General features: G+C 37.3%; 1 protein-coding gene and 1 long non-coding RNA gene across 2 annotated transcripts in view; one reads left to right on the forward strand and one right to left on the reverse strand.

The window, feature by feature from the left end:
• Positions 1–21044, reverse strand: part of LOC134824799 (E3 ubiquitin-protein ligase TRIP12-like) — a 105735-nt gene extending 84691 nt beyond the window's left edge. The window contains exon 1 of the mRNA XM_063836775.1: positions 21019–21044. The gene's annotated coding sequence lies outside the window, so the exon portion shown is untranslated. The remainder of the gene's footprint in view (positions 1–21018) is intronic.
• LOC134825275 (uncharacterized) lies at positions 18439–20067 on the forward strand. The gene is made up of 3 exons (XR_010161527.1): positions 18439–18459; positions 18609–18747; positions 18920–20067. It is a non-coding gene; the product is annotated as an uncharacterized LOC134825275 (long non-coding RNA).
• Positions 21045–22845: the final 1801 nt, after the last annotated feature.

Below are 22845 nucleotides of genomic sequence, written 5' to 3' on the forward strand. Positions count from 1 at the left end.
AAAATTTACTAAGCCAGGACCATGACATTGTTTTTTCTGGTGGAATCAAAGAAGCAGCGTGCCCTACTTCGAAGAAATTTTAAACGAGATATAATTGCAAATCCCACACTGTAGTGGCATTGCAATTTTTGAAGGTTTAATAACCTACAAAACGCGTGCGGACACGTTCGACGGTTCTTAGAACAAATATTTTACCAGTATCACCCCGTCCAAGGACGTTGTCGCCTCGTACGCCTGCGCACATTCATGTGCAATTAGGAACACTTTATTGTCGTTTATAAGCATTGATAACAAGCATTGAATTATGTTATCAACAATGGACCCTCGCTATTTTGAGTCGAAAAAAATGTTTAAATCGAGCGCTATCGATCGTGACAATTTTTATGAAAATATTCACACAACGGTTTGTTTATAATAGTTATCGTAGTATAGTTACCTGTACTCAGGGGTCGCTCACTATTACGTAATCACCGAGGGAAAGGATCCAAATGATAACGATAGTGTAATTTTTGACACATATCCTTGGGTAAAACTGATTACGGAGGAAATGGGTTTAAACATGTCCAAAACATATTACGTAATATGAGAACGACCCAAATAGCTTGATTTTGGAAGTCGCTTGTACCTAATAGTAACTCCTTTTTCGGCGTTGGTAACCCTCAATGAGCTTTGTCTGTTTTCTTTTCCACTGTAGTATATATAAAAGATGTTAGTTGACACTGAACCATGACCTCTTACAAAATCGACAATCTTTGCACAAGTACGACTACAAGATAGCTTCCCATGAGCTATTTAATATACTTTGATTTGTGTCCAGTCAACAGTGTTGATTTGCTCATTGCATGGAACATTACGGTCACATAGTAAACCTGAGTTATCTCAAATCATAGTCATTCATTACTTAAATTTTATCATTAGTGGGTTTTCAAACCATTATATAAATCTATAAATGAATAGTTTATATAATTACCATTTTAGGCATTACTCATATTAAGATAAGAGTTGGTGTGTTGGTTAAGCTACATAAACCACGGTTTTTATAAAACTTGAAATAGAGAAGTTACCTGTTGTTCTGATAAACACCATTCTCTCAGATATAGAGTTTTATATCATGAAATTGGACACAATGCCAATTACTACTATGTTTTATAGGTAATATGGTTGATATATTAAATTCAATCTACCATTACTTATGTTAAAATAGATCATAAATCCTATCTGTGTCCATGTAAAGATTCCATCTATCAACCAATTGAGCGCTTTAAAAGGCTTACTCAAACAGATGACATTACTTCATAACAAAACTTCCCTTGAAATTAGATAGTTCAGGCTTTAAAAAACTTACTAGTCAGAATAATTACTGTTGCTACATCTACTACGGCATATTCCAAGAGAAAATACAAGAGGAACATATGGGGCTGTAAAATGAGAGATATTTCAACACCAGGTTCCTTGATCTTTGCCATGCATCAATCATGCTATGGTTCGCCAAAGGTATGGTATCTAATTAATCAGTCTAAAATACCATGTGACTAACAAACCATGTGACTAATAAAATTGGCTATTAATTATTAGAAGCCAAATATGATCATGTACCGTGAAAGTGTCTTAACATTGTGCTGGTAAATTCACAGTTAATGACAGAATACTTCTGTGACAGACTTCACTCCGGACAAGACACCAGCATCCTGTTTTTAACTGCGGTTACTTACGTTGGAGCCATGTGGCTTCCAATGCCTCCTAAAATGGTCCACTATCCGACTCAATGTTTTGGGAAAGAGTTGGTAAACCCATTCCCGTGATGCTGCTTGTAGTGATATTATGCTGTACGGTAAAAAAATCAGATGTCAGTTTATGATGTTTTACATATGAACATGAGAAGCTTTGCTCGCTTGATATCACAATTGTTAGTTAATTGAAAATTAACATGACATTAATGTTAAGTGACGATAACTTTGGTTTATTTTCAAATTACTCGGGACAGGAAAAAGGTATAATAGTCAAGTACCTGTCGGTGATGTTGATAGTATTTTTTTAATTGGAGGTTGCTCTGTTCATGTATAAAGACGGTAAATCTGACGCTCGGGAGGACGATTTGGTTTCTGGTGAAATGTTACTTCTCAACAACCTTGAACACTTGGTGGGTACACGACAAATATAACTAACGTTCTTATACGTATCAGTTAGCTTTGTTGATTTATGTGATTATGACATAACATTTGTGATCAACTCTGAATAATCTGCACAGATTGCCGTCGTTTACTTATAATTAAACCGATTGATTAAATTGTGTAAATACTTTGACCATAAAATACTTGGCCAAGTAGTACAGACTTCTCATCGCTGACAATATAGCCTCACCTTCATGGGCGATGTTTCCATGTCGTACCTCACCGAATTTCCCTAATAATATTCCAGCTTCCATACGTCTAACTGGTGTGGCTCAGAGAAAAAGAGAGGACACGAATGAAAGCTCACTACATGATGTTAATATGAACCTGTCAGCATTGGTAAGATATTATCAAACTTATATATAATCCTACTGTGAGTGTTAACTCTGAACATTGACTGTGTGGTTAAATGCTGCACACTGTGTCCATAAATTAACTCCGTAGGCGTCTTAAGTTTATAAATAAGAGAATGTATATTGCAAATCAATTATGACAATAGTATTTCAGGTTGTCATGACGATATCTCTGTTGCCCACTGGAGAGATCTGGAAGGCCCTTCACATTCTGCAACAAATCACCCGATCGGTTCCCGAAATGCACACTTTCGATTTGCCATGCTCTCGTCAAACTTCATCTTCATCACCGTGCTGATTTCGGCCCCTAATAAAAAGCAGTATCGAAATGTTCGAACAATTTTGTAGATGTCTCCGTGGAGTCGATTTTAGCAACGAATTCTGACCAAGCTAGATCTGATTCGCTGCCGTTGATCTTTAATCGTATTGTATGGACCATCTTCTTCTATGGACCATCATGAGTCATGAGTCTCATAACTAAATAAATGTGGTAATGAAATCAACAATGCGCGTCTCACAATTTCAACGTGTGAGACTGAGAGACTCGCGCCAGATACAACTTTGTTTTCAACAACGTTACTGCGTGCTACGTTTACGTCATTTTCTTCGATGAGAATTTTTCAAAGAATGTGTCCATTCAGTAAATCTTGACTGAATCAGTAAAAAGTTCAATTCGGATTTAACAACATTAATCATTGACTGATTGATAAGTGATTTCATCATGGAGATAACCAAAATAGTTTCCAATTCATATTGAAGGTTGCACAGTTTCAAGCGCTAGTGGGATAGAAACAAAGAAGTGTTTTCATAGAAGTGAATATCTGAGGTTTTAGTACATTATAATCAATTTGTACAACAATAACCAAAACAAGTTGCAACGAAATAATTAATCTGCACTATTATTCTTTAGCTTTGCACTATACAAATAATTTAAACCTGACATTATTACTATACCATTGATAAGACATATTTACTTTGGCACGTGTTACTAGGTGTTACTAAGGTGTTACTAAGGTGTTACTAGGTGTTACTAAGGTGTTACTAGGTGTTGCTAAGGTGTTACTAGGTGTTAATAAGGTGTTACTAGGTGTTACTAGGTGTTACTAAGGTGTTACTAGGTGTTGCTAAGGTGTTACTAGGTGTTACTAAGGTGTTACTAGGTGTTACTAAGGTATATTTACTTTGGCACGTGACCAACAAAAATGTTAAGCTGCCGCCGCAGGTTAAATCAAGAGACAAGAATTTAATATTTTGCTAACAATATTCCTGTCCATACATTTTATCCCTGCACCCTGCAGCCGCGATTGATTCTTTAACTATATTAACTAGATTTAATAAATAAATGTTATGGTGACTTACATATCAATTCCAAAAACCTCAACGTCATCCGATATGATGCACAATTTATTAGTTTAGTAACAAACTTACTCGTATTAATAATACACCATATATCCATAACTCATAACATTTAAACATAAAAATATGTGAAATGACAACAAACTCAACAAATTGTCCTTTTAGGCCCCCTCGGCAGGCTGTGCAGCAGGCTGTGCAGCAGCTAACTGTTCCGTTAAAGTTTGTATCTTAGCAACCATCTCCTGATTTTGCTCCTGGAGTTCTTGGTTAGTAGTTACTAACTCTTGTATTCTTCCCGATAACTCTGCTTTCTCTTCTGACGCAGTGCCTTCTTTACTCTCACACCCCGTTAACTTTTCATTTACTTCAGCGGTATTTCTATTTGCTTCGTTTATTTGATCTGAAAATAAATCTCAGGTGATATAGCTGTAGAGTGTATACTGGGTATAATGTACACTCTACAGGTTATTCTAGCTGTCAAAGGAGTGGTCGAGTAGTGATGTAGGTGAAAGTAAAATGTAATCACATGGAACTCATACAGTTTGTATACTCCTGATGAGGCTCCATGTAGTTTACTAATTTAGCAATACAACACGTTTCAACATGGAAACACTGCACTTGACATACAATGACGAGGTCTCTTTAACTCTTTAACTATTATATTATTATACTACTATTATACTAACAGTAACCTTCTTTACTGTAAAGTTGTATGTAATATATTATATACACTTTAATTATACCACGGACTCTACGGCGTGAGACTCTACAGCGGGTTAGGGTTAGTGTTAGGGTTAGGGTTAGAGTCTTACGCCGTAGAGTCTTACGCCGTAGAGTCCCGGACCCCACGGGAACATCAGTTTGGTGTCAGTAAGATGAATCACTGACCGCTCATTCTTCTAGAAACTTCCATAGGACATCCATAGGAACATCAGTGGAAAGGTGCACTGTCAATCATTATTGCTCCATACCTCCAGTCCTCCTGTTATGTGCAATTCTCACTGCTATGTATGCTCCTCATTTGTATCAATTATATTGATGCTACATTGTTATAGAATATGAAATAATTTTCAACCGTATTAATTTATTAACTTAGTGTAAATAGCAAGTTTGACAAAGGGATTACGTTTATTTTACCCGGAGTTCGTTTAAGTTTAGTATTGTAAATAGTTAATTTGACGAAGGGAATACGTCTATTTTACCCTGAGTTATGTTTTAGTTCAATCTTGACACAATTTTAAAATCATAATTTAATTATTTTATATATTATATGTATTGTCCATAACTAGGGTGGCCTGCTAACAGAACCATGATCTGCCTTGATTCATCCTTCAGCACAGAGAAAAGCTCCTTTTTTTATACATTATGATTACAGAGGATCTGATATTTAGATATATATTGCTGTGCTGTAAAAATTGACTTTATTTATTTTATTTATTTTATTTCCATAGGACATAAAATCAGTAGACAATCTAACACAAGGTAATTCCTATGTTTCTACTGAAAACATTGACCACGTATTAGGGGTAATATGTTTGTTCAGTGTACGTGTTCATATTTTGAGTTTTATGACAGTGTAAATTTCAACTACATACGACATCTGGCATTTCTAATGAAGTCTCTTTTAAATGAGGATTTGATGACCTTTCAGTCGTGTGTAAGAGCTGTAAAATATCGTCAACGTCAGTTCCCCTTCACAGATTACGGCATCTCACATTACGACATCTCACATTACGGCATCTCGCATTGATTCGCAACGTAGAGTAGCACTGTGCTCAACTTATTTACTTAAAGAGTTTAATTGCTGAAGCCTAAGTTCGTGTGATGTTAATAATTGATTTTAAAATTTCTATTTTATCCTGAACACATACGGCATTAAACATGTGGCCACCAAAATTTCCCCGAAAGACTATCCGTCGAGATAGCCTGCTTGACACAAAGATGGTAAAATGATGAAGCACACGAAATAGGTTGCAACATTGTGCAATAAAAGCAAGTAACCCCTGTTTATTAAAGTATCAACATGATATATCATTATCTAACGACTCCGAACTTTAACTTTAGAGCCTTTTCAGGAAGGAAAGTGCCTATATTTATAAATCTTTGATAATTGAGTCTAAACAGTTACCACATTAAAGTATCAATATGATATATTATTATCTACAAATTGTTCATTCAACTTCTTAATGTGCCTAACACTGAAAGTTTTTCAACACCACTCCTTTGTTTTATAACCACATCACACTGTGTAAAATATAAACACAAAACACGTTACAAAAGACCAGGGGGCTCCTTTGTTTAGATTTAACTAATTTATTACAACAAATAACAAGTTTATAGATGTGGAAACTGGCGGGGAGGTGCATGTTTGTATCAGCTTTCCATAATACAAAATATGTATCACCTCTTCAACCCGCCGAACTTGTACAAGTACTATTAAAGTAAACAAATGTGTCTCACCTCCCCGCCAGTATCCACATCTATACACTGTTATTATAAGTAAGCAAAGTGTTTATACACTTAGCTGACGTTTGATATGAAGTAGACAAGTCAGTAATGATGGTATATTGACCATAAAACTCACATATAATAGTATTCTTAAATCAGAGTGTAATATCCGGATAGAAATATTATTTATGAGAGCATTGTTTCTGATAATTCCGTATATGTGACACAGGGAAAATGCTCTATTCAGGTAAAGTAAATTGTTCACTTAAATCAGAATGTAGAGTGTGAACCAAATTCTTGGAACCTATCGAAAGATACAAGGCTGGAGTAAGAGGTGTGCCTAATTCTAGAGCTATGTTTTAAGGATCAAACGATCTTTTTATAACAGGAAGAATATTCTAGAAGATTGTCCACTGCTGTGTTCTAGAACAATGTCACCTCATGTAGAAAACGTCGTACGTACTCCGTAACACTGATAGTGAGCACTGAGCATGATTTCTCAGTCAACACGACCGTGGGGGCTAGTTTACCGTTAATATACCAGACTTGTATCCGACCGGATTTGAACCCGGGTCTTCTGCTTGGGAGGCGATCTGCACCACCCGGCCGACAACCGTTAATATGAAACCAATTTAACGGGGTTTACTATGGTCACGTGAGCGGTCACGAGACAATAATCGCGGGAAAACTCCTGATCTAGGAGTTTCTAGATTGTTTTTAACTCGACATGCCAACTCCTAATTAACTATTCATTCTCATCTCCAACACAATTACACACAAGATGCAGTGTACTACACTACTACCTACTAAGATGTAGTAGGTACAGTACCTACATCTGCCCCCTCTTCGCGGACCACTGTGCAGTACCTACTAGGTACTCTCGGACAATAGGTAGTGGGCTGGGATGCACTGTGTGCAATAGGTATCAGTCTATAAACTATTTATTATGTTTTATTCACGATTATCCATAGTATATATAGGTAATTCTTCCCTGTGACCACGGGTTTTCTAGTCTTACTTATAATTCAGAGAATTATTATTATTTTTTTTTTAAATTTTTTTTCCTTTGTTTGTTTGTACGATCGCCCACGTAACGTGCAAATAGATAAGAAATAGGTAGTTGCATAATAACCATGGTAACTGGGGTTGTTACTCCCACGGGCTTGTTTTGATAACATTTCCCGAAGCATATATGAAAATGTAATTAAGGATATGAAAATTGTGTATGAATGGCTTAGAATCAACAAGCTGAGACTAAATGCTGCAAAATCTTCATTCATTGTATTTGATAGATATCCTAATCAATCCCTCTGGATTTGGAAAAAGAATGCCTTTTTATAGAAGAAACTAAATCTCAAAAATATTTAGGTCTCATGATAGACAATTTATTGAACTTTCAAGACCATATTGATTATGTGAAATCAAAAATTGCTAAAAGAATAGGGGCATTATATAGGTCGAAAAATCTTCTTCCACTGAAATATAGAAAAATGTTTGTAAATGCTCTTATGCTCCCCCAATTTGACTACCTGGATATAATATGGTCTAGGGCTGCCAAAACCAGACTTAATTCTCTTGATATATTATACAAGAAAGTAGCAAAAATTGCACTGGATGTTCATTGGCAGGAACCATCAGTAAATGTATATCGAAATATGAAGTGGTTACCCTTACACTTAAGACGACAACTCCATCTATCAACGTATATGTATAAAATTCTTAATGAGGCTGCACCATCATCATTCACCGGTAAATTTTCTTATGTATCCGGAGGATCACGTGATGCTGAGAGGTGCAACCTTTATATTCACAAATCCAGAACACACAAAACCTTTACATATTTAGGTGCAAAATGTTGGAATACAATTCCAGAGAACATAAGGACTATAGAATGTAGTGTAAATTTCTCACAATGTATGAAATCTAAATTTATGTCAGATGTAATTCAAGGAGTCTCATCCCTATGAAATAAACAATAGTTTCGACTATTTCTACACTCTAGCTATGTGACAACTGAAACAATTTTTAAGGTGCTGGAGTTTTTGTCGGGTGGTCATTTTGATCGGTTTTGTGGTAATTACGTTGTGTTCAGTACGAGCTACATTTCAATGGGCTTTATCTTTGGTGGATGAATACTTTTTGACACGATCAAAACTGACTTCCAAAGAATACTATTAGGTCCCTTCCTGTGACCACGGGCTTTCTAGTTATATATAAAAGATATTATATATTTCTGTATGTACGACCGCCCACGTGCAAATTACACGAGAAATAGGAATTTGCATAGTAACCATGGTAACGGTATTCAAAAGCGCACAAACAAAGATTTGCGAGCGAAATTTTGATCGGTTTTGTGGTAATTACGTTGTGTTCAGTGCAAGCTACCTTTTAGAGAGAGAGAGAAACAAATTTGAATTTTGATCTTTATTACAGATTAAATGTTAAACATATCATATATAACCATAAAAGCCGCGCGTCGGCTGATTGCCTCAACTTGGATTGGTAGTAATTTCAGTTTACAGAAGCTGAAGGACGGCAGCTCAAAAGCCCCAGTGAACCATCGGAAAGATTAAGGACTCGAGTGCCAATAGTGGCTTTTTCGAACCCATTTTCGCCGATTTGCTGTGGCCCAGATGAGCCGCGCCCTGCTGCTTAACGGCACATGATGGTTTTTGTTTAAATACTTATTTAAATTTAAGCGATAATTCATTTGGTGGTTTACAGTTTTTGAATCATGTTCATCATTTATTTTTCGTTCAATTATCACGTGTTTACAATTCAGTCATACCATGCATAGTCAACATTGTTGAGGCAACCAGCTTCCGCAGTTCAATAATTGGAGACCGAAAAATATATATTGATCGAAATTTACAATTCAATTCATCGTTATCAAATATAGTCAATAATATTCTTGATTCCATTTAGTACATAATAAGTTGGTTTTATTCTCTTGCAATACTACTGCACAACAAAAACTGCGCCTGTCAACCAGCAACAGCGCAGTCATAGGTGTGCAGCCAAAGCTAGGCCACACACCCATGGCCGCGCCGGTTAAACAACTCTATATATTTAATCGGCTGTTTCTTCGGTTGTGACGGATATTTGTTGATGCTATAAAAACTGACTACCAAAGAATACTATTGGCTTCCTCCCTGTGATCACAATGAAACAAGAAATTTTCAATGAAACAAGAAATTTAATTTTTAGCACATTTTACAGAATAAAGAGATGTAAAACAATTTATAAAATATAATGCTCATTCGGTGTATTAGGAAAGAAAAAATTTTTTTTAGGAAAGAAAAATTTTTATTTACCACAAAACAATCAATACATAATGTTATATTCATAAATAAATTCAAATTTCAATTTTAAACACATATACAGTACGCCGCGCACACAGCCACAATTTTCAATTGTTCAGAAATTCGTAGGTCAGCTGTAGGCGCCGCGCACAGGATCTATTTAATTGTTATCTTACAATTACATGTCGCATTTCTTAATCACTAGAGTCAAAATTTCAGAAGCAAAATAATTTAAAACATATTTCTGTCGTTCATGCAGTACAAGTAATTCATGTTTTGTGAATAGAGGCTTTATGACTCGGTGTATATGACTTTTTGTCCTTGACTGTTAGTTTGATTTTGAAGGGACAGGTAACTAACGGGGCAGGGAATGTGCGTGCCTGAAAGCTTTTGCACACACCAAAACGCTAGTTCAGTTGAGTTTTTAGAGACAGGGCTCATATGAGGATCAGAAGAAAATTGTTAGCAGACGTTAGGGGTTCTGTTTATGTTTGTTACTATGGGTTACAGTCTTGTTGTGACAAAAAGTCTACACTATATATATGCCTAAGTTTAAATTGTGTAGTTTGAGGATATAAAATGCAACTTTAAGATGGATATTGGAGAGCTGGCGAAAAATTATGGTCTTTGTATCAATGGTTATAATAAGCTATAAATATCTTAAACTATACAGTGCTAATTAAAAATTTCTTTATACTGCATTATCAAATTAAATCTTAAAAATTCAAAAATATACATTCATTTTATTTTATTAAAGACTTTCTCACACATACTTTACTCACAGAACAAGACTTGGAAAACACTAGACTAGGGGAATTTCGCTGACATGTGTGTGACCAGCAAGTAGTGATCTTTCGAAGACAATATTGTTGCAGTCAAAATCTTTGATGGTCTAATCAAGCGGGGCGTGGCTGTGTTGATTATTTAATAGTGCACGTTTAAGCTTTCCCCGCAAACACATCACACTCATGGTAAAGTCAGCCATTCTAACTTTTGGAGTAATCATGTTAAAAATTTTGGTTGATCTTGTATTATGGTTGTCAGGTGGGTCAGCCTGACAGATAACTAGGGTGGGCTTCCTTGTCGAGCATGTGTAGCCTTCATGTAAGGATATTGGAGCACAAAATTTCATTATCTTGTAGAGCTCGAGGTAACAGTGGTATGTATAGAGATTTTGGATAGCTAGGATATTATTATGTTTGAATAGCGGTTTAGTATGTTCTTTTATGAAAAACTTGTTGTTAAGTTTTTGCTGCCCTATTGGTCTGGTGCGTGCACTGGTCTTCAATTTATCAAGGTAAGCCTCCCTATCACCGAACATAACCCTAAGACAGTACTTCTGGGCGGTAAATAGAGAGCTTATACGATGCTTCGCTGCCCCACCCCAGACAGATATACAGTAAAAGAGATGGGATTCAAACAAAGTATAGTATAGTTGTTGATGTAGAAATTCTGGAAGGGAGCAGCGAAGTCGACATAAGGTGGATGTGGAATGATTTCGATTTCGCTTAAGGGCTTTAATGTGATTTTCCCATGAAAGGTTCTCATCAATTATAACTCCAATGAATTTAGTGGATGAAACTTTTTTTTATCGGAAAGTTGTCTATAGTAAGTCCTACTTCATCATCTGATAGAGTCTCTGACTTAGAGGGCTTTCTAGTATCTTTTATAATACAATTATGACAAAAAATGATTTTAAAATGAAACTAAACTTTTAGGCGCGCCGCGGATTTTTTCGCCAATTCACACTGTAGTATTAAGGGGGGGGGGGGGTTCACCCTGATTTTTTTTGTGAAACTTGGTTTCGATATAGTAGTTGACCAACAAACTAGGACCGGTGACCGAACTTTTGAGGGGGCCCCGGACCCCAACCGCCAAACGGTGCCCGCGGGGCAGCCACGCCCACATTTGGTCCAAATTAGGCCCAATTTAGCCAAATAGCCTGAACATGCCCAAAAACCAGATTTTAGGTGCTCTACTTGTAGCTAGTGGTCCCCTGAACTCGTATATGAATTTTCATTAAGATTGGACAAAAGATGACCGAGTTATAAGCCAAAAACCATATGACCATATTTGGGCATACGCACCAAATTTGATCGATTTTGGCCCATAAATTGGTCAAATATCAATATTTTTGAATGAAATCAACTTTATATGGAAGGTAAGCCTATACTACACATCCTCTATGATTATCAGCTCAGTATCTACCTAACTGAGGATTCTGTGTTCAAATAATCGCAAAAAATGAACAAAATCGTCCATATCTCAGTTCGCAATATTTGCGAAACTGATTTCGCTCAAAACAATAGAACTCAATAGAGTTTCAATATTTTTACATGAAATTTTCAGAATCAACGTAGAATCGCATTTCGACCTTAAGTTTTGTATTGGAATTTTGAAATTTGGCCGCCAAATTTTTTGAGAAAAGACAATTTTTTTTTTTTGAGAAAAGACAATTTTATTATTTATCACCAATTCAATACATAATCAATAAATATATATCCGAATAAATTTGATTAAAAATTAAATGATACAAGTATGCTAGCAGCTAGCGCGCTTATATTTGATAAATATTCACGCTGTTAAAATGGGTTTTACCACACCGCCACTCACATTAGCACAGTTGGTGAACGGACCCAGGCGCTGTTAAGCTTTTATGAGCCCTGGTTGACTGCTGAGAGTGGCGAAGGGGCTGATATTAATTTTATCTTAGTTTAACCTAGATTCCAATAAAATTTTAGTTTTGTGTTATAGTTATATGATTTTTATGCGATATTTAAGTTACAGCTGCTCGCAATACATTATTGCTTAAAAATTGTTAAATATGCTCGCTATACGCTTAATTTTAGATACCGTATGTATATATACATATCAGCTCATAATACCAAATAACAATAATAAATAAATTAAAAGCATTGAAGAGGTCCAAAACCAATTCAAGCATGACACAAAGTTGAATACATTTTCATCGGAAGCTGCAAGCTTATTAACGTTTGATTCCGTACGTTCATGATCCGTTATTATGCATTCACCTTCAGGCGGTGTCGACGGATCATGCGAAAAGGGTTTTTGACAGGCTGTGCCCTTACCATAATTAAACTGAACCATTGCCTGATACGATGTAAACAAGAGTGTTGGATAGGTGAGCCGCGCAAGCGCTCGCGCATTTGTGTCGCTCTGACAAATAGCACTTAAATAATTTAGCTACCAAGACGTAAATCGCGCGTTACGTAAAGTATTATTTTTCCCTTCGGATAAAGTGAACGTTACACCCGCGTGTAACCTGCTTTAATGTTTTGTGTGCATGTGTGGTGGAGTGAGTGTATAATGTAATGATTGAATGAATCTTTTTTCTTTTGTGGTGCATATATGATGTGGGTGACAGGTGTAAAATCTAAAATATATAAACATAAATGGGGGTCTTTTCATAGGAAAGTGTTGAAGTTTAAGTCCTGCCAGTTAATATTGTCAGGTTGGTGTTGAGCCTTCATGATAGAAAGCTTCAATCGGGATTTAATTGAACCTATTGAACCTATTTTTCCACGTGCATTTGACTGCTCAAGAAACCTATTCCATAAATTTGCCCCTTTATATGCGAAATTGTGAGATGAGTGTGGTGTCACAAATCTGTCATCTCTGAGCTCAGACTTCTTAAAGAGAGAATACATGGATATGGGCTGATGACTCTTCACTATCTTCATTGTTTCAGTAATGCATCTGTATCTATATATGTTATGTACTGTCATTAGTTCCTTAGATTGGAAAATAGGTTTTGTTGATTCTCTAGAGTGGAATTCTGCCCCAAGTATTTGGCAGCGATGTGGCCTTGCTTGTTTATCACCAGTCTTCCTCAAGCTGATACATATAGAACACGGTTTAATGTGAGGTATAGTTGATCAGTGGCGTAACGAAAGGCCCTGCTGACCCTGCTGTGCAGGGGGGCGCCGTCTTAGGGGGGCGCCAAATCGTCGTTTGAATGTGGGACAATTTCGAAAACTTAACTAAAGTACTAGCAAAACTGCGCGTTTTGCTCTAGATACACACTTTTTTAGAGATTTTACCGGCGTATTCTTTAAAATCACCTAATTTGTTCAATTTTAGGGAGGGGCACCAAAAGGGGAGGGGGGCGCCAACAGGCAACGTTACGCCACTGTAGTTGATTCATTGGATATTTGACCTTTCTTTTTATACTGCACTGGATTGGCCTGCTACGAGAACAAGTTTTAAACTTGTCGCTAAATGCTTCCGAGTCCCCAAATAAGATTCGGACACATTTCTTCTGTGCAAGGAATAGTGGTGAAAGCTTATTAATTGATACACCACCCCATACAGTTATACCGTATCCTAGATGAGATTCAAAAAGAGTGTGGTATATCTGTTTGTACAGCTGGCTGGGGAGGGAGTTTTTTATTCGATAAATACGGCCACATATGCTGTTTAATTTCTTAGTTAGTTTCTCGATATGAGGTGTCCAACTCAGTTTGTCATCAATAATTACACCTAGAAATTTCGTTTCAGTAACCTGTTTGATCGGGATCCCATCAATTTCTAGATTCAAGTCATTTTCAGTATTATCAATGGTCTTACGTTTAGTAGGCGAGAAGTACATGTAACAAGATTTTTTAACATTAATGTGCAGTAGGTTATGGCGCATATATTGGCACACAGAGTCGAGAATTTCATTCGCTATTTTGTATGCTTTTTCGTTAGTTTCAGCAGCTACAAAGATGTTTGTGTCATCTGCAAATAGTACAAATTTTCCTAATGTACTACATCTATAGATGTCATTTATATAGATAAGAAAAAGCAAGGGGCCCAAAACGGATCCTTGAGGTACGCCTAGTTTAACTGGGAGAGGCTCTGATTCTTCACCAAGTACACTAACATACTGGTATCTATTATTTAGATAGCTGGAGAGCAGCTTTAGTGCGTTTCCTCTAACTCCGTAATTACTAAGTTTCTTAAGTAGCATATCAAATGGTAAGGTATCAAATGCTTTAGAGAGATCGATAAATATTCCTAATACGTGGTTTTTATTATTCCGTTTTTCTTCGACGTGATTTACGGAGTAGTTAAGAGCATGACTTGTCGAGTGGTTTTTTCTAAAGCCGAACTGATTTTCGAATTTTATTCCTCGAGATAAGAAAAAGTTGTATAATCTACTGTAAATAATTTTTTCAAATATTTTACCAAATACTGGTAATGTTGATACTGGCCTGTAATTCTCTAGTAATTCCTCATCTTCTTTTTTATATATATCGGGGTTATCTTACCCGTTTTCAGTTGATCAGGGAAGACACCTTCATTCATGCAGTTGTTATAAATTCTGGCAAGATGTTCTGATATAGTTTGACTACACTGCTTCATTACATGTGCCGGTATGTCGCTAGCTTTACCGTTATTAAATTCACTTATAATTTGTATTATTTCAGAGCTTGTACATTCAGTAAGTAAAACAAAATTTAAGTAAAACAAAATTTAAATTTTATTGCCATTACAATGAATATAATAATAATATCATAATAAATATAAGTAGACATCCGATAATAAACTTGTTACATCCAGTACAACCCAAGATGTCAGCCGACGCGACTTACAAAATAAAAAAAGCTAGCATGTTATGTTCATTGTTCATAGTTTTTCTAACGAGCATGCTTAGCACTTAGGCTGTACGGAAATAGCTTTAATTCTTCGTCATATTAAAAACTTTACATCATTTTTGAGATACAAAAATAAATTTTAAAATAAATAACTCTTTTGCTGTTTAGGCGCGGCACCGCGCTTGACCCACATGCTATACAGTGTGTAGCAACACAGCGCTGAAAACAGAAGCTGAATGAGCTATAACATATAAGCGGTGCGTGCGCCGCGTCTAAACCTAAAACCATAAACTTTAAATATTGTCAAGATATTAAACGAGTTTTGCAAAATAATATAGCATGCTGACTTCGTAGGATATTACAATTATACCAGTGCCAGTTCCAAATGTGAGTCAGCGCTTAAACCAAAAGCAGTTGGCAAAAGGAGCCAGTTGCCTGCAAGAGCTTTACTAGCACCCGATTTACCACTTTTGGGGCACAAACTCAAACCTAAAACCGGCCAAGCACAAAAATATGTTATCGCCACGATTGGGTGGATTGATTCCCAGAATATTTATCAGCACGCGGCACTAATAATATATGAAGTTCATTATCGAATTTTAGATATGCCCTGGATCGTTTAACACATATATAAAAGGTTATTAAAGATTAATTAATGTTTGGTTCGTATATAAATCGATATTAATCAATTATTTAAAATAGTATTTGTGTTTGTTATTATTAACTATTGACTATTGAGTTGCGTTCGATTTAAATATTAAAACACTACTACAATACATTTCACAAAACAAAACGACGGGGACACAGAAAGGAGAAGGACAACACATCACACGTAAGGAAACTGCTGCTGTTGACGAGTATCTGATTATATTAATTATGGGTCTTTTGTTCATTAAAATAAGTGTGATCATACTTCTAGAGTATATTGGGCTGACACAGTTGCTGCAAGGTTAACATTGGGGTCCAAAACCGGGAGTGTGATACAACTTAATTTCGCGTTACGTAGTAAGAGATACAAAATATAAAATATAAGTCACTGTAGCTAGGTTCACGGATATAGCGCGGCTTCATTTCATTATTCTGGCGCGGTAAATCACGCTGGGTAATGAAATGATAGAGTTATACAATATTTAAGTTTCGCGCGCTACGTTTACACAATATATTTGTGAGTCCGTCCCACGTTCCAGACGAACACTCCAGACAAGTCCAGACACTAGTGTAAAGCGGATGAGCTGATCAGTGTTTTGTGTTATATGTGTGAATATATAGTTTCTATGTTTGACTGTGGTGTGTATTGTGTGTGTTATTTTGTGTGTGTAGTATGAAATCTATATGGACTAGTTTGTGTGTTCTTAATTATATGCACATGTCATTTCCATCAAAGTTGAGTTCTGACCATTCATCAGTGTTTCCAGCTTTTTGAGCATTGAGTAGCATAGTTTTAATGCGACCTTTAACAAGTGCAATTGGGGACGAGAAGTCAATCTTAAGATAAATACTTGACGGACAGGACTGTGGCAAGTAGTCAGTGAATGATTTAGCAATTATAGGATCTTCATCAATCCTCCTCTCATAGACCTCGTTCAGATTGGAGGCGATTGACACAAAGTACTTGTTAAATTCATGAGCAATAACTCGTTGACAAATAACACGCTCATTGTTTATCATGAATGACGGTTTCATTTGCTTATTTTGCTTTCCTCGCACTTTATTAATTAACTGCCAGGTTTTTTTACTGTCACCCTGACACTCCTCAATTTTGTTGCACGTGTAGAGGCGTTGAGCTAGCCTTATTACGTGTTTAACTCTCCTACGTTTGTCAGTAAAATTAGCATGCTTTTCCCTGGCATCATTACAAGGATTGCAGTGACAGGCTTCCTTGATCTCACGACAAAGTTTACCTGGATTATGCAAACATTTTTCTCTCTTCGCTTTATGCCAGTGGTCGTGCAGCTCATGTTTTTTATTTATAGACGCGATTAATCCTCCTGTTATCCACGGATTTGTCATTGGCGTTCTTTTGGAGACTTTAGGTTTACTGAGTTTACATGATTTGTCTAGATTCGTTTTGAATGTGTCGTGAAATTCAATAAAGTTTTTTGGTGGGTGCTCAGAGAAATGTTGGTTTAAGGATGAAACAAGGACTCGAACGTTGGATTCACTGTAATCATAATATTGGGTATGTTTAACTTGAGGTTCAGAGTTAGTTACAGCTAGGTCTTCAAAAATATGAAAAACTGGCAGATGATGCGAGATTCTGTCAGATACTGTACCTGAGGCAACAACCTTGTTTATATCATTTGTGTAAATGTTGTCAATACACGTTTGATTACATCCCGGCTTCTCGTGCGTGTGTGTTGATATAAGAGGCGAGAAACCGGCACTAAACATTATCTCCTCGAGATTGCTAACTTCTTTACTATTAACATGGAGGTTGACGTTAAAATCTCCCATTATATACGCAGATTTTTTAGGCAATATCTGGAGTATTCTAGATAGTTCTGTCAGGAAGCTTGCAAAATTACCGCTGGGTGGTCGGTAAATAACCCCAAAAGTTACTTCTTCTGAGTTTTTACGACTAGTTACGAAGAGTGATTCTAAATTCTCGGTAACGTCTGACGCAAGTTCGTTCACAATACTGCTAAGTCTATCTTGAACATATAATGCTACACCAGTTCCTTTGGATTTATTACCTACAGTATTCTGGTAAAAACTATTGTAGTTAGGAATTGAATACACGGTGCTTTCATCAGGACCTATGTTAGTTTCTGATAAACCTATTACGGTGAAGTTTTGGTTAATGCGGTGCAGTTCAGTTAATAGACTATCAAAATTGCTTTTATTGCCATCAATGTTAAGAAAGTAGGAGCTGGAAAACTTTTAAAGATTTTCTCCATGCGATGAGTTGATTTTATTAGCAGAATAAGCTTGGCATTTGTCTAAGATTGAGGATATTTTATATGTTTCGTCATGTGCATCTGGTGAGGTTGTGTCATCTACAAAGTGTTTGAAGGGATTATACTTGTGTACTATTTTATCTTTGCACGAAAAGCAGTAGAAGTTGTCATTAATAATTTGTGCTTTTGATTGCGAAAAACACTTTGAGTGGGCAATACAATTACATCTACTGCACTCAAACATCGGCTGACCTATGTAAACGTTTTTCAGACAATGGTTACAGTTTTCTCTCAAAATTTTGTTGATCATTCCTGACGACCATCAGGACTAGGTAAGCTTGCAACTTGCGATGATGTTAGCACGTTCTGTGTTCTGCTAGGGGTTCGGGTCCTCCTTCTCTTTTCAGCTCCTCTATTTAACCTGTTGAATATAGCTTTCTTAATAATAGCTGCAAATCGTTTAACACCAACCTCATTTAAGTGCAACAAATCAAGTCTACCGCGGTTATCAAGTTTCTTCGACAGCCTCTCAGACAGCAACATGTTGCGATCTAAGAAGTCATCGAGACCGCGGACATGTGATACACCCAAACCAGGCTGATCCAAATCACGGAATATACGTGAGTTAAAATACAAAGCTTTCTTATTAAGCTCGTTAGACTTAGTAGGCAGTATAGGAACAATGAAAATATTAGTACTACTATTGAACTGTCTAATTTCGTTAATTTTCAACTTATACTGCAGGAACAGTCGATCAATGTCCTCCTGACTTCTCACATCATTCTTTTTCAGATTGTTGATACCACAAGATACTACGATGTTGTTGTAGCCACAGCACCACTCAGGCTTGATGTCTTCCATTGTAGCGGCCCAGAACCGTTGACCCGGCATCAGCTCACCAAACGAGTTCAGTTTACCAGTTCCAAAGGCTAGGTGGCCAGTATTAGAGTCGCCAACGATACATGTGGAGTTTCGATTCTTCCAACTGACTGATCGAAAGGTCAGGCTGTATCGAACTCCTTTTTTCACAGAACCCTTCTCTATACGATGAGAGAAGAAGTCCTGTGACCGCCGAGTCATTCGGTACATTGATCTGTGGCTGCAGTCTAACTTGAGACTGTCAGTCTTAGAGCTTTTCTCAGCAAACAAGATCTCACAAGATTCACCCACTGTGATCGTAAAAATTGACGATTCGGGGTGGATAGTGATCTCATTATCTGAGTGTTCTGGAAGAAAGCTCTCCTGACCAACGTATCGATTGACCAAGCAGGAGTTGATAACTGGTGCTGCTCCTTTCTTCTTCAGCTCGGGATAGATCTTGTAGAACTCATCAGCCTGCATCTTATTGATCGACTCCACTAAGGGTTGCAAGGCTTCAGGAATGGTGGGCGGACTGGTGGTCGCTTTTGACCCTACATAAGAATATGGATGGCCAAACGATTTCACTGAGTGACCATTCTCATCATTAAATTCAGTGGCTGTTAGGAAGTCAACGATGGTCTGTGCAGCCTGTTCATTAATAAAATCGTTGATCATTGTTGCCGGGACCATACCGGATGGGACTGCAGGGGGCTCAAACACTAGATGCTCTGGACGGGGAGGAGGCGTGGCAACATGTTCTGGTTGTGGGGTGGCCGTGGTTGATATGCTCTCGAGTTTTACTGATAAGGCCTTCAGCGTTGAATTGGTCTTATCTTGTTGCAGATTTAAGTGCGTGAGACCTGTGCTTATTTCTGATAAGGCCACCACTCTCTCAGCAATCTGATTGTAGCTGCTACTAATCCTGTCGGTGTCTGCAATCAGAGAAGTTAGTCTATCCTCGAGAGAGGTTATCTGCTTCGTAAGCAAAGCATTGTCATCTGACAAGTTGGATATTCTCAGAATCAGACTGTCCGTTTGTGTGTTGTTGCGGGCTTCAACACCCGGTGGACTGAAGCAAAAGGGACACATCCAGTCGATAAGCTGTTTAACAAAAGTATTTGTAATACCCTTTAGGTTGGAACAGTTGCTGTGCCATTCTTGGGTGCAATTAGTACAAGAAAGAACCCAGGAGTCTTGGTCGTGCTGGCCACATGGACAGTTCTTAGGATTTGCTGGGGAGGGCTTCTTGGTGTTCTTCTTCTCCTTCTTCTTGTCCTGTACTTTAGATGGAATTCCTCCGAGGCTTGTTCGTTGTTTGTTGATAGCTTTGTTGGGCATGGCGTAGAAAGGCGATAGGGGCACCAGGCTGACCAGAGGGCACTGTCACGTCCGACCCGCAACCGACCTGAAAATAAGAAGAGCAGAATCGCCACACAAGAGATCTCTGTTGAGAAAAAGTTGAATCAGAATTGTAAGGGAAGAACAATAGTTGTTATTTGAGTAATACAATCACAGGGCTAGTTAATTTACGGACGAACACAACAGGACAGTTGTGAAGTAGTGATTGGTAAAGATGATTGTTTGAGTGCCTGATGGGATGTGTTAAAAATTGGAATGTAATCAATTGTCATAATTGACATTAATTTAGGTATAAATTGATCAAAAAATACAATTGAATAAAAAGGTTATTATGGTTCAAATTTGTAAGACTATAATTTGTAAAATAAATGTTTTAAATGTATATTGTATATATAATGCCCAATGTTGTTAAGACTCAACACTAGTACTAACAATAATCTGAGGGAAAGCAACAACATCAGATGTACCAATGAGTCCCAAGGAGATGATGTGGTCAGTATGTAAATATGGTGTGGTTGGTGTAGTTACAGAGACAACAGGTGTGGCGGGTACTCAACTCCTTAACAGGGCCGGAAGCAAGTCTTCTGATTTAGCGCCCTCCGATCCTCCATGGTGCCCCCGATGCCGTAACGTTTTAGTGACTCATTGGTACATCCATATCATTGCACATCCTCAAATTATTTGTTATATAGTAGTGTTGAAAGTATTAAAACGGCCTAACTCAAAATTCCAATACAAAACTTAAAATCGAGCGCTGAAGCAAATACAAAATACTATACTTTCACTACAATACCCTATACGAGCATTCTTTCAGTGTTATTGTCGCATTTTAAAGCTCCTTTTGTCCACACAGGGGGGGGGGGGGCTGAAACCAGGTTTTCGATCAAACGCTGTCATTTGTAGCCATTTGTGATCTGTCGTGGTCAAACGTTGCCAAAAGCAATTAACCTCATGATACAGTTGCTCTCGTTCAATGAAATCGCTGCATTTTGCAAGTCATTATAATTTATGCATAATGAAATTACATATGTTCGTAATTGTGGATTGATTTTTCAGGTTTTGTAGTGACCTGAAGTGTTTTCGTGGCACACCTGTGCACTTTAAGTTGTTGTGCCACTATAATATCTATGTAGTCTAAAAGGCTCACCATTTATAGGATTTTACACTTTACACCTGTCGATCACAACATATGAACACCATGTGAAAGAAACAGGTTCAGCCAATCATTACACTCTACACTCGCTCCACCTCACAAACACAAAAACCATTTAAGTAGGTTACACACGGGTGTACCGTTCACATCAACTAAAGATAAAATATATTTTTACATAACGCGAAAGTTTAATTTATGTAACTAAATAACTCATAAAATACAAGAAAACATCACCATAGTTGTTTGTGACGTGATGGATACACCTAAAATTGGCACCCGAAAACGAGCTCCTGCCTTAGACCTCAGCAGAACATCCCTTCAACGAATCCTAAAGCGAGATCTTTCTAACCGGGCCTATCGGATCACAAAGAAACACCAACTTTTAGACCGTGATTCCTGATTTTCCTGAAAAAGTCACGATCTGGTGCCCCATCAGTTCTCGTGGAATCCTAGGACCTTACTTTTACGAGGAATTTGGTGTTTTCCTGTCTAGCAAAGTCATTATCGGTATCCAATCAATCATGATCAGGTCGTTATCTCCTCAGTATGGTTGGTAAAGCCTAATGCAAACCTCATTAATACACGCTAACACCTTACTCTTGATCAGATTGGGTGACGAGATCACTGATTGAGTGCAGAGATCACTGACTGAGTGCTCGGATCACGTATCCGATGAATTTTGAAATGGTCATAACTCAGCCAAATTTTGAACAATGAACTTGGAACTTTGGGAAAGGTTTTAAATTATCAAGCCAAATGTGTGCAAAAAATTTGGAGTTCTTAGCTTAAAGCGTTCTCATTTTATGAAGACAATAGTGAAAAAGAGGGAGTGTCACGCCACGCCCACTGTAATTGGGCGTGGCTTACGAAACTTTCAGGAAATCTAAGTTTGACCCATATCTATAATCTCTGAAATTTTGGTGCAATTTGGAGACTAATTACGTGAGTTATTAAGAGGTTGCGTGTGGGTAGTCACTTATGGGCCACCCTGTACTATTGGACACAAATATGCGTGTGCATGCACGTCTCACTAATGTAGCACTCAGATTGACATCAGGCAATGGTTCGATTTACTTAATACTTATATGGTAAGGGCACAGCCTGTCAATAAAGATTTTCACATGACCATCGACACCGCCTGAAGGTGACTGCATAATAATGGGTCAAAGTGGAATCACACAATAATAAGCTTGCAGCTTTCGATAACAATGTTTTCAATGTTGGTCTCGGCCTGAGACCATTTAACTTGAGTGTAGCAATATTATCAGATTTTTGAATATACTTTGATCAATAATGATGAACCCGTCGCCACTCTGAGCAGTCAACCAGGGCTTATAAAAGCTTA

This window comes from Bolinopsis microptera, chromosome 13, assembly GCF_026151205.1.
Source record: "Bolinopsis microptera isolate Bmic1 chromosome 13, MBARI_Bmic_1.0, whole genome shotgun sequence".
NCBI classification, from domain to species: domain Eukaryota; kingdom Metazoa; phylum Ctenophora; class Tentaculata; order Lobata; family Bolinopsidae; genus Bolinopsis; species Bolinopsis microptera.